The sequence below is a fragment of the Saccostrea cucullata genome, unplaced genomic scaffold (genome assembly GCF_032062105.1).
Source record: "Saccostrea cucullata isolate Sc308-1 unplaced genomic scaffold, CSIRO_AGI_Scuc_v1 ctg12743, whole genome shotgun sequence".
NCBI lineage: Eukaryota > Metazoa > Mollusca > Bivalvia > Ostreida > Ostreidae > Saccostrea > Saccostrea cuccullata.
In genome coordinates, this window is record NW_026921986.1 from 5,102 (window position 1) to 19,337 (window position 14,236).

A 14,236-nucleotide genomic window follows, 5' to 3' on the forward strand; every position below is an offset into this window, starting at 1 on the left:
AAATTTAAATACACCTGTATAAACTTTGAATAGGGAGAAAAGACCCCTCCCCCTTCCCAAAAAGATTGGTAATGTAAACATAGTATTATAGGGAGGAAAAAACCCTCTCCCCTCCAAATCCCCAAAAGTGATTGGCAATGTTAACCTTGTATGGGGAGAAAAGACCCCCTCCCCTCCCCCTTTCAATTACCTGCCCCCACCCCTTCAACTGGTAATACTATATCTGAATATGAAAAAAAATCAGGTGATATGTATATGCAACACTTTTAAAACCTTGGGTCTTGTGGCCAAGCTGAATTTAAAGGTAGATTTCTTTATATTAACAACTAAACTTATTTTTCAATGTTAATTTTTCCCCTAGAAAAGGACATAGCTGACACTTGGTTCTAAAACAAAAATGTCTAAAGAATGGTGAAAAAAATTCTGATTACAAGAGTTTACATGAGCTGTTGATTCCTCTGGCATTATTAGAACTCTGAAAAGTAATACTGAGATTTCATAATTCTATACTTTACTATATTAAATCCCCCTTAGGAAATTCCATACAAAATTTGAATAGGGGAGAGGGGGAGGAGTTGGTCTGAGGAGTTGAGGAGACAAATTTGATCATATAAAGTTAGGAATTACATGTTCGTTGTTCACATCACATACATGTACTAAATGAACATTATATCACAGCAAAGATAGGATCAAAAAACATCACCTGAAAAAAAAGGTCCCTGCTTTAAACACACACAAAATTCAAACGTTCAGTCTTACAAATAAATCAAAGAATACAAAATACACACTCTTCCGCCTATATTAAACAAAGAAAATCAGCTTGAAACTTAACTAAGGCATCTATGTGAAAAAAAAGGTGATATGACTGAATAAACCATGTAATGCTCCCCTTTTTTGCACAAACAACTGAGGTAGCGCAGGTTTTTATCCCTCTAAAAAGCAGTGTGCGTTCTTTAATCATTATCACAGAAAAGTTCCAATATCATAAAATTCCACAATTTCTAACTAGGCATTCACCAATAATAATTCATTCACTTTTGGGTCTCAAAAGTAAGTTTCAAAACAACAGAACAATTACGGAAATTTCTTAGTGGAATTTCTGTCAATACATTAAAAACACTTGTTAATTTTTCTTTCTATCCACCAATGATTTTTAAATAGATTTCCCAGCTAATTATGAGACAAAAATGATTTACACAGGAATCAATATCTATTTGTAAGATATAATGTATGTGATAAGCATAGGAACAGATCTGAGATTTTTTAAGGGGTAAAGAGGATCAATTAATGTTAGAAATGAGCCATCTTAATTGTATTTTTTTTTTCTCAAAATACCGAACAGTAGTAAAAATCAAGAGTTGTTAACCAGTCCCCCAAACTAAATTCACAAATGAGACAATCAGAAACATGTCTATGATAAAAATTTCCCAAATATAACAGAAAGATGGATTCCTCTACGAATCGCAACTTCCAATCTGGTAACTATATTACATCTGTGATAGACTCCAGAATTGGTAGTTATTTCTTCTTAAGAAAAGAGAAACTCAAGACTATAAGTATAAACTCCCAAAAACAAAAAATATACCAATAACAAACTAACCTGTAAAAACTTTCTGGAGTCATATTTTCTATGTAAGACAATCTCTTCAATAAATAAATACAATAGCAATATATTACAGTCACTCTATGCACAAATTCCTATTCACATTAATGTATTTAAGGGATTCCATTTTATATCACAAAACACTCATACTTTAATATACATCTACAGCACTCAATGCTTTTTTGCAGCACTTTCAAAATAGAGAGAAAAAAAGTTCTTAAAAATCATTTACAACAAAGATTAGAAAGGCTCAAGATTTGGAATAGAGTTTTGGCAAGAAAAAAAAAGCAAAACACTTATCTATACACACATATTTAACAGGGAATTCTTCCACTGATTCTTGCATTCCCATTCATTCAACATTTCATTAATAATTCTTTAGCCTTTGTTAAATCAGTTCACATAACACTGGGAAAACATTATAAAGACATGCAATGAATATACAAGAACATCATTTTATACACAACATTTAAGAACCAACTTGATTTTTTATTTCCTATAGAACACTTTTATCTGCACCATATTTTTTCTCTCTTAAATTGTGCCACAAATGGACAACAATAATCTGATCAAGGAAATCAGTAAAAAAAAAAAACACATCTATCAAAATATATGTCCACAACTGAGGATTTAGTCAAATGCTGAATCCAAAAAGAGACAAAAAAGTTCTTTTTTCTGTGCTTACATGCTTGCTTGATAGTTTAAGAAAATGTTCTGTACAAATGTCCGATGTTGTTCAGATTTTCAAACACAGAAGTTGTTTCAGGACACTTTTTTTTATCCAATGGCAAATAAAATTCAAAAACAATTTCAGAAATCATGCTTGTGTTGATAAATACTGTAAGATGCTTTTTTCATGCAAATATGTTCATGTATCTGTGAACGGGGGAAGATGTATGAATGTTTAACATAACAACTAAACAAGCACAGTGAAAAAAAACGTCAGTGAAATATTGTCCCGTCTCTATCAGTGAGATCATAAATAAACTGAGCAAAAACTGATTGAGGCATAACAATTAATTTACCTACATAAATCCAAAATATCACCCAAAAAGTCATGCCTAGCACAACCTTAAAATCATTCCAGATCTGTTGTCAAATTATTATGTCTACTTCAATAATCAGCTGTTCACGTCTATTTCATTGAACTATATGACTAGCAACTGAACTGCTACAGAACATTAGTAAGATACATGTATAAATGTACTAAAATATAAAGACTAAATCTATTAATACTTTAAATCCTACAAGAAAGACAAGTTGTGGAAACCTTCAGACAAAAATAGCTTCCCATGATTCTCTTCTGTCACTGGTATTCCAAAATCTGCTTGTGGTAAAACAGTAGGTACCTGCAAAACACAGTATTGAATAAATGCAAATTTTTCACTTTACAATGAAGCTCTTTCAGAAAATTATATATCAAGTTTTCAACACAGTTGTAATGGTCTATCTATGCACTTCTATTCAAATGTATTGATATTAGTAACCATGATGTCTGTATGAGATGGTGTGACATATATATTAATCAGACACTAAATTACATGTACGTCTTTAAAAGCTTTCTTCATCAAACTTATACACTTCATTTTACATGTAAGTATCCCACACTATGCTGTATAAGAAACAATTCAACTGTTTTCATCCTTATGTTGACCCCCCCCCCTTCTGCCTCCAAAAAAAGTCAATAAAATTGATAAATTAGTCAAATTTATCACTTTATGATTTGATGTTTCCTACAAATAATCCAGCTCACCCTTCACTTTTCAGCACGTCATTAAGTGTTGCCTTCGTGATGAGGTGGTCATCACATTTGAACCACTGGTCCTTGTGTTGTCGTATAAAACAGGTGTAGTGGCCACATTCTATTGTACCCATATGGTTCACAACAGCAAACAATGAATATCTACACAAAATAAAACATATCCTTGTGCACATTATACAGTAAAGCTGTGTATATTTTATCTGGAAGGTATTATGATTTTTAAACAGATTTTAATAGATTATCAAATTTTCGTGACATCTTCTTTTATCTTACTGTTACGTATTTGGTATCTAAAAGAGAAACAAGAGGCCCATGGGCCTTATAGGTCACCTGAGCATTATTCAGTGATTGAATTTGATTCATGTTTTAATCCAGATGCTATGGCATTCACAAATTTAAACTAATAGGCACCATTGATCATCATAACACACTTAGCAGTTGCTTAGTTTGTTTACTTAATACCCAAAGGCAGGGTAGGGGAACAAAAAATGCATTTCAAGTAATCAGTAATATTCAGCATGATCAGTAATGCCCCAATCACACATGAACCCCTGACCCTTAGGCCTAGATCCACACATTGCACAATTTTTGAAAAGGCACCCTTGCTTTTCAAAAATATTTGATAAATACCAAGGAGCAGATTTCAAACAATTCATCCAGTTTCAGTATATAAGTACAGCCCCCCTCCTTTATGGTACCCCTGACCCTGGGGCCTTGAAATTCACAATTCTGGAAGATTAGGACCCTTACTCATCATAACTACATAGGTAGTTCATCTGCTTAATACCAAGGAGCAGAGAAGAAAACTTTCAAAGATTTAGTGTATTTTCATTGTATAATCAATAAAGCCCCACCCTATCACTAGAATCCCTGACCCTTGGGCCATAAAATTCACAATTTTGGAAGAGGCACTCTTGCTCATCATAACTATGCACTTATTTTGTTTATTTAATACCCAGAAGCAGAGAAGAAGATTTTCAAAGAATTCATGTATTTTCACTATATAATCTAAAGAGCCCCCCCCCTACACCAGAACCCCTGACCCTGGGGCCATCTAATTCACAATTTTGGTAGAACCACTCTTGCTCATCATAACAAAGCACTTAGTTAGTTAATTCAATACCCAGGAGCAGAGAAGAAGATTTTCAAAGAATTCAAGTATTTTCACTATATAATCTATAGAGCCTCCCCCCCCTTACACCAGAACCCCTGATCCTGGGGCCATAAAATTAACAATTTTGGTAGAGGCGCCCTTGCTCATCATAACTATGCACTTATTTAGTTTATTTAATACCCAGGAGCAGAGAAGAAGATTTTCAAAGAATTCATGTATTTTCACTATATAATCTATAGAGCCCCCCCCCCTTACACCAGAACCCCTGACCCTGGGGCCATAAAATTCACAATTTTGGTAGAGGCACTCTTGCTCATCATAACTATGCACTTATTTAGTTTATTTATTACCCAGAAGCAGAGAAGAAGATTTTCAAAGAATTCAAGTATTTTCACTATGTAATCTATAGAGCTCCCCCCACCTTAAATTACACCAGCACCCCTGACCCTGGGGCCATAAAATTCACAATTTTGGTAGAGGCACTCTTGCTCATCATAACTATGCACTTAGTTAGTTTATTTAATACCCAGGAGCAGAGAAGAAGATTTTCAAAGAATTCATGAAATGTCACTATATAATCTATAGAGCCCCACCCTAACACCAGAACCCCTGACCCTGGGACCATAAAATTCACAACTTTGGTAGAGGCACTCTTGCTCATCATAATTATGCACTTAGTTAGTTTATTTAATACCCAGGAGCAGAGAAGAAGATTTTCAAAGAATTTATGTATTTTCACTATATAATCTATAGAGCCCCACCCTAACACCAGAACCCCTGACCCTGGGGCCATAAAATTCACAATTTTGGTAGAGGCACTCTTGCTCATCATAACTATGCACTTAGTTAGTTTATTTAATACCCAGGGGCAGAGAAGAAGATTTTCAAAGAATTCATGAAATTTCACTATATACTTATTTAGCCCCACCCTAACACCAGAACCCCTGACCCCGGGGCCATGAATTTCACAATTTTGACACAGGACTCAATGCTGATTACAATCATGCTAACAGCTTGACGCTTGATGTCCAGGAGTAAAGAAGAAGATTTTTAAAGATTGCACTAATTTTAGTGGTTTTTGCCCCACCCCCCAGGCCCCAGGGGGGCAGGGCCCATGAAATTCACAATTTTTGTTCCCCTTCACCCATAGATGCTATATGCCAAATTTGGTTGAAATTGGTTCAGTGGTTTCAGAGAAGAAGCTGAAAATGTTCAAATGTTAACGCACGACGCACGACGCACGACGAACGACGACAGACGAAAAGTGATAGCAATAGGTCACCTGAGTTTACTCAGGTGACCTAATAAAATTTACAACAAATGTTGGGTTTTGTTGTACATGTCCTCAGCTAATAAAAGTATACTTAAAAATATTTTTAGGTCACCTGAGTAAACTCAGGTGACCTATTGCTATCTGTTTTCGTCCGTCGTCGTGCGTCGTCCGTTAACATTTGAACATTTTCAGCTTCTTCTCTGCAACCACTGAACCAATTTCAACCAAATTTGGCACAAAGCATCTATGGGTGAAGGGGAACAAAAATTGTGAATTTCATGATCCCTGCCCCCCTGGGGCCTGAGGGGTGGGGCCAAAACCACTAAAATTAATGCAATCTTTAAAAATCTTCTTCTTTACTCCTGGACATCAAGCAGTCAAACTGTTTGCATGATTGTAATCAGCAATGAGTCCTCTACTAAATTTGTGAAATTCATGGCCCTGGGGTCAGGGGTTCTAGTGCTAGGGCGGGGCTAAATAAGTATATAGTGAAAATGCATTATTTCTTTGAAAATCTTCTTCTCTGCTCCTGGGTATTAAATAAACCAACTAAGTACATAGTTATGATGAGCAAGAGTGCCTCTACCAAAATTGTGAATTTTATGGCCCCAGGGTCAGGGGTTCTGGTGTTAGGGTGGGGCTCTATTGATTATATAGTGAAAATACATGAATTCTTTGAAAATCTTCTTCTCTGCTCCTGGGTATTAAATAAACTAACTAAGTACAAAGTTATGATGAACAAGAATGCCTCTACCAAAATTGTGAATTTTATGGCCCCAGGGTCAGGGGTTCTTGTTTTAGGGTGGGGCTCTAATGATTATATATTGAAATGCATGAATTCTTTGAACATCTTATCCTTTGCTCCTGGTTAATATACTAATGATCTAATTACATATTTAAGGCTAGGATTTATTTTATTTTCAGTTTTACAAACCCTCCGCTCAAGGTTTTGAATTTTCAGAAAAAAATAAAACGTTTTTTCCGATGTCAAATTTGAGTCGGGATCGAAATTTCAAATTTACGAACTCGCACTTCCGGTTTTAAGGTAAGTCACTCCTCAAATTTCTTATATCAAGGATTTTTTGAGAAGTATATTTTGAATAAGTACTCATAAAGTGTCACTCAAAATCGCAGAGAAAATAGGGGGTCAGTGTGCATCGTACTGATGTATGGTACATTTAAGTTGACCTATTTGCACTTAAATTTTAACCCTTTAGTTTGTTACTTTTATACAATTATCTCTTATTATATTTTTTCAGCTGTAACCATGGCAACAAATTTATTCTTACTTTACGTAAAATAGTTTGAATAATATTTATCATTGATCAAATCTTGCAAATTAATGCGCGTAAATAATTATTTGACCTTTTTGCACTAAAATATAACATATTTTGGGTATTAGAAAAATAAATAGGCAATATAATATTTTCTTATATCAAGCTTTGTATGACTTAAGTGCTGATCAGTCATAAGTATCAAGAAGTTTAAAATAATGGAAGAAAAAGTTGGGGTCAGTGATGTTAATTTTGAAATATTGGACAAAATATGTGATTTTCAGGCAAAAAATGGTGTAAAATTTATCTTGACTTCTTTGATATATCTCCAGTTTTTGGCAAAGTTTGTTGAAGGAAGATCTAAAACTTATTCTAAAAATTTAAATTAAGACCTATATCAAATATTCCTATCAATATCATAACCGAAAATATTCTCCGAGTAAAAGTATTTGAGGCTAAAGTTTCAAGACGTTAAATTTAATAAATGTGCAGATTTGCAGAAATTTCTGCTAAATATCCTTCCACCACGAAAAATAGTCCCTAATAAATCTTGCTTCTTTGAAGATTTTTGAGCAGTTTTTTCTTTGATTGTTAAAAAATATACATTGTTGAATATAATTATTTTATAAAAATTGAATTTTAATAAATATTTTTGAAGTTAGAGGTTCTGCGTGAACTTTTCTAAAAAGCTGATGAGTGACTTACCTTAAGATGAAGAGGCGGGTAAATAAAGCTAGATCTGAGAAGATAACTTGATTTAGTGTAAAATTCATCAATACGAGTGCCATTCAAAACGTTTCACCCGTTCAAAGGACAAATAAAATGCTGACGACTTTGTTGCACAATGACATGCTGGTGAGATAATTATGTATTCGTTTCAAAAGTATCTGTCTGTAAATTATTTTCCTCCCCCAGGTTTTAAACTGCCCGTGGTAGCTTATTGCATATTGCCAGCGACATTGTTTAAGTCTCTGTTATAGCTTACAGTCTAAGCATTATTCTTCAGAAAAGGGTTGCTTATGCATCAGATGTAATGAATAAAACTATGGGAGAAGTTAAGTCCATTTGAGGAAGAAATAAACAATAATCTGAAGAAATTAAAAAAAATCAAATATTAAAAGGCAAGAATATACAAATATATGCAGGCATGTAGTATCATTTGTATCAGCCAGAAAAATTATTTTACACTTGATTGAAAAAATGTTCACCCTACTCCCCAATACTCCCTCTCTGTTTTATGATAGGAATTAAAATTTTAGGCATCAAGTAAATTTTAGAACAATGTCTACACATTCTCCTAACACATGTTTAAAAAATGATTCAGAAGATATATTGAAAGACTTTTAAAGAATTGATTTTTTAAAATATATTTTGACCATTATCACACAATTTATATGACTGGCCCAAACTGGCAGATGATGAAATAAGCAATTAAATGTTCTACTTTCCTATTTTTTAGCATTATGTGTCCAGTGGTAAGGAGCCTATTAAAATAGCATTAAAAAAAGAATGTACAAATGTTAATAATCGATTTATCAAAAATTTTTTTTATTTCCTTCTCCTTCTGGACTTTTTTGTTCTCATGTTCATAACTAAACCTAAACATAAAAAAAAAATGCTGGCCCAGGGCTCTCGATTCTCTAAATCTGGGGCCGATATTCAGCCCCATTCCCAATGCAAAAAAGTACCTTTTTTTCCAAAAGAAAGGTGTAAATTTCCCAATTTCCAAAGAAAATATAAATTAAAAAATAAAAGTCCATGAAACTTAATCGCAAAAAGAAACCAAACAAAACACTCTTGCAAATGAAAGTGAAACTGTGCTACTATTTTATTAGTTCGCGCCAAATGCATTCGTAAACTAGTTCGGGGAACCAGGTTATTGTTTTTACAAAAATGTGTACTAACTATGGGTGCAGAGTATCTTGTCATGTAGTTTCAACAAAAAACATCATTTTGGTTTAAAAAATAGATATTTCATTTAAACATTAGTAAGCTGCACCTAGAAACATACCCACGCTTCCGCATGTTCAGTGTCGCGCTGTATAGGTAAGCAAAGTTGTCCATGTGATCGAGGAAATTCGGGACTATGTGACTAGCGACTATCACTCAGAAAGACAGATAACCGCAATATCAACACTCAAAGATAGTAATGACAAAGCTAATGTACTTTCATAAATAGCCTACGTACCTATGTTTGTTCTGTTTAACTGTTTATTCAGAACCAGAGTTAAATTGATGACAAAATGCTAGAAAAGCAAACTTTGAGGATTTTTTTTAATGAATTTTTGTTATCCAACTTTTCCCAAAATGACGATAATTTTCCCAATTTGAACGGCCCCGGCTCCAGCCCCAAAAAGTGGTGTGAGAGCCCTGTGGCCTTATAATGGAGAAAGGGGCCTCTTTCAAAATAGATAATTTCAGGGCCACTGGGTCAGGGGTACCAGGGGGGTACTTTGACTAAAAATAAATTAATGCTTTGAAATCTGCCCTTTGATAAGCAATGGTGCCTCCTTCAAAAATTGTGAATTTCATGGCTTTTGGATTTAAACACAAACCAAATACAATTGCTGGAAAGTTGTTACATAATACTCAGGTGACCTATAAGGCCCGTGGGCCTCTTGTTTGTGAGTGACGATCTTGCATGTAAACGGACCGCCTTGCTTGTGACCACAATGTCTTGCGTAATGACCCAAAAATATAGTTCTCACAAATAAACAGTAGTTTACAGTAGGTCATAGGACTTACTTGTTATCACATGAAAGCCCTTTGGCAGATTCCTGTACGATTTGGTTCCTGTAGCCATTGTTATTATTTCGGGAGGAGGACATGAAGGGGGTCATGTCCAGCTCCTCGGGGAATGATACAAAAGTTGAGATCTTCTTGTGGAGGCCTGTTAAGTGCTCAAATCTCTGTAACAAATTAATATATTATGTATTCAGATCTTCTTCTGGAGGCCTGTAATGATAACTGTAATTAATTATAACAGAAAATTAATTCCATCTCTTTTTAATTTTTTTTCTGTATCCTTTTACAATATAATGCATATTTTCCTTTTAAAAATCAGTTACCTCCATGTATAAGTACAGTACATATGACAGTACAAATATTTTCATAACTTTGCAGCATAAAAATTTCATATTCATTGAAAAGATGAACAAACAGAACCATAACTGTTAAACTATATAATACTGAACTTCTGATCTCAAAACCCAAAATAATTGAACTACAAAAAAAATTTTTTTATGATATCATAAGAGCACTACATATTGTTATATCACACTTTCTCAGAGGAGCGAACAAACCTTGAGATGAAAACAGGCCACTATTGGCAGCTTCTTCATAGTCAGCTGTTTAGTGGACTCCTGGTAACTATGACACGTACTACACTTGATCTTAGCTGAACTGCCTAAGTGCTCAGGCTTTGTAAATCTACAGAGATTGAGAAATTTAATACTTTATCTATGCATCATCTTGTGTACTATGTTATGATCAACATATATTTTTTCTAAATCAGAATCATCCCCTCCTGTAACATACCTTTTTAAGCAGTCTAATAATGAGGTAGGTTCATAAGTTCCTGGACTATTTGTAAAACCTGTCAACATAAAATTAACTATCTTAAATATTGATTTCATATCTAACTTCATGAATTATCATTTAAAATTTGTTAAGGAAAATATTTTAATGGTACTGGTTGAGACTGTTAAATGTTCATATATGGTTAAATTTCTAAAGAGTTGTTGTTTTTTTTTTCATGGTTTTGATTTACATTCATTTTTGTTTGTGGTACAATGTTGTGCATGTCAGGTCTATATCTATGATGGTATCATTTGACGAAAATAAATCATTAAAATCACTTCTGACAAAAGAATAAATTAATCCAAAAGAATAAACAGCCCTCTAATGTCTGCAGAGCTCACCTGAACTTGGGGATGAGCTGGAGTTATTAACATTAAGGAGAGCATTTGGTATGGCACCTGGTCCCAGGTCAAGAGAAATGTCCCATATTGGGTCTATTGTGGTTGACACATTACTACAAAAGAATAGACATGTTCAGATATATGATAATTTTCAGAGTTATAGTTCCTGACTCGGGGACTGACATCTTTAACTTTGTTGAACAACTCTAAAAAGTCTTGATTGATGTTTTTAAAGATTTTTTCAGGCAATGAAAAAAATTGCAAAACAATGTTTCAACTCTAGTTTCTTTCAAGACAATGACTGAATGAGGAAATTAAAATAACCTTGACAGATGACATATTTCAGACATAAATAGGTCTAATATCTGACAAGTGTGAACACAGCTATTGAGCAATATTTCCTTAAAGGACTACATGTTTATGAGACTAATTTTGATGTATTTTCTGCACAGACAGACAAATAAATGTGGATAGACACTTTAAAAAAATTGATCCCATTGTGATCAGTTTTGTGGTGACACAATCTGACATTCTGACAAATTACGTACTTGCACTGCTGACATGTGACATCTGACTGTAAACCACCAGTAAAGATTTGGTCGATGATGCAGTTACAGTGATGTGGATTCCCTGAAGCCATTCCATTTCTCCCTGAAGAAGTATATATAAAAAAGTTTATAAAATTAAATTTATCATAACATAATATACATGTACATGAAGTATTATGCTTGTAAATGTATTCGTTTTTTTTTTCAAAAAGAAAATTTAATATTCTGTACTTTAGTTTGTGAACAAAAATTGCATCATTTCAACAAGTTTAATTGAAGTGATTTGTAAGAAGAAAAATTTGTAATCAAAATGGTTGGCAATTTGATAATCGGGGACAAAAAGCACTTTTACTTGAGAAAACACCAAAACAGCTATCATGCATCACAAAGTTTTGTCTTACATACACATATCATGTTATGTCACAAATTGGTTAAAGAAAACACAGAATTCAGCAATTGCCAGAAAGAAAGAATCTGATGTACACATAAAAGGTACATTAATGAACATAAAGTGAATACCACCTCATGCAAACAAATAACATCTGTCTATATGCAGGGATCACTGATTACTAAATATAAAGGCATAGTGACTAAACATATACATACAGTGCACATTGGGATTAATACATTATCAAATGTAGAAAGTTACAAGTACATGTACAACACATCAAGTCAAAAAACCAACTGCAAATATTTTGTATACCTAGACACAGAATAACAGTCATAACCTTTTATTCATGCAATTACAACCCACCATTGACCAAAAAGTATTCACATACAAGTTCTATGCTATGTTGATGATACATACAAGATATAAAGGTATGCGTATGAATGTTCATACAATCTTGTATTCCCCCTTTGATTTTTCTGCAGATCATCAAACAATGTTCTGAAATTCTTTCCAGAATTAAAAAGAAGAGGTCTATTTGAAAGACAGAAATAAGAAATGGTCTCCATTGCAAGAAGCTGAAAAGGCTTTAGATATGCAATTGAGATTTATAGAACCCAGAGAGAAAAGTTTGAACGAACTGGGAATATACAAGCCTGTACAAACCTGTGAAGAACTTGTTGATGGATAAACACTTATTATCTGAGTAACCTTTACAGTGCCGATGCAGCACATCAAGTGCTGCGATGAGGAAACTCATGAGCGTCCTGTTGTTCATAGCCAGCCAGGTGTCGAGCATTGGTCCAGACCAAATGTAATAGACGATACGGAATATGGGAGTTTATTGCCAGAATAAAACTGAAAGAATAAACATAAAAAACTTTGTAACCTTCAATGTCTTCATTCAAATACTAAATGTACATCAACCAAATGTAATAGACGATACAAAATTCTATTGCCAGAATAAAACTGTAAAAATAAAAATACACTACAGTGTAACCCTCTATGTCTTTGTTCAAATTGCAATTGTACTTATACATTTTCTCTGTTTTTTACTGCAAGGCATGTAAAAAAAAATTATCTAATTCTATTCATCATTTAATGAAAAGTCGTGACAAAATACCTCTTGGAAAAGCCTTGCCATCTCACAAACAAGGCACTGTTGAGCTTCTACTGAGGTCATTTGACAATTGTGCTTATCAGCAAGGAAAAAGTCACGTAGCACCGGGGTGTGAATCAATGATTGCACAATGCAGTTCATAAAACAGGTATTTCCTAAATTAATTAGCCCTCTCAATCCTGTAAAGGAAGCAAACTTATTTAAAATCTCATTAAATGTCAACATTTCAAGAATTCTATGGTCAATACAATGATTTATATCAAATTGTACAATCTATCATTAAGTGGAATGCTGACTGCTGTCTTTAACATAAACTGTAGATTATTATTTGCACACTGGGGGCTGTATTTCTGGATACAAAGATTTTTAAAAGATATCATTAAATTTTCACTAATTTAAAATTATCTCCCCTTGAAAGAGGGTGTGGCCCTTGTTTTGAACAAACTTGAATTCCCTTCACCTAGGGATACTTTGTAGCAAGTTTGGTTGAAATTGGCCCAGTGGTTCTTGAGAGTTAAAGTTGAAAGTTGAAATTGTAAAAAGATTACAGATGAACAGACAGATGGACTTCAGACAAAATGTGATCATAAAAGCTAGCTCACTTGAGCTTTCAGTTCAGGTGAGCTAATAAAAAGAGACAATGTTACATATAGCGTATGAATGTTTTACCTATAGTTGATTTATTTTCTACTTTTCTCCTCTTGGATGCTGTTTCTAAGAATTTCAACCTCTACATCAGTTGGTTCCCATGCTATGAAATTGTATGTTTTCATCCCTGTTATGATGCGAATAGAATGTCAGAAAGAAAGATATACAGAAAATAGGTAATCAAATTATGAAACTCTACAAATTAGTTTTTCTTTAAGAAAGGCAAAGTCTCATACCAATTAAATGAATGATTAGAAAAATTCATATATTATTTAAATGTAAATTGATCATCTCAAACTCTTACATTATCAAATTAAATAACTCGCATCATTAGAAAAAAATAATTATGAAAATAAACCTAAAGACTTGGCAGCTTTCTCATTTTGGATAATGAGCAATGCTTTCCAGTTCTTTGTCATAAACATAGTCTCCACATTCAAAGCAATAAATCGTCCCATATGTCATGTCAGCAGCTGTAAAGAACAAAATGGAAGAGATTTGATACATAAACATATTAAATGATGTATAGATCTTTAACTTTCATATAATTTATTACAGAATGTATATAAATTGCAGACTGATTACA

At 33.5% G+C, this 14,236-nt stretch overlaps 1 pseudogene; it reads right to left on the reverse strand.

Annotated features, from left to right (window-relative positions):
* Positions 1–213: 213 nt before the first annotated feature.
* LOC134261016 (ubiquitin carboxyl-terminal hydrolase 22-like) lies at positions 214–14,123 on the reverse strand (annotated as a pseudogene).
* Between the last annotated feature and the right edge of the window lie 113 nt (positions 14,124–14,236).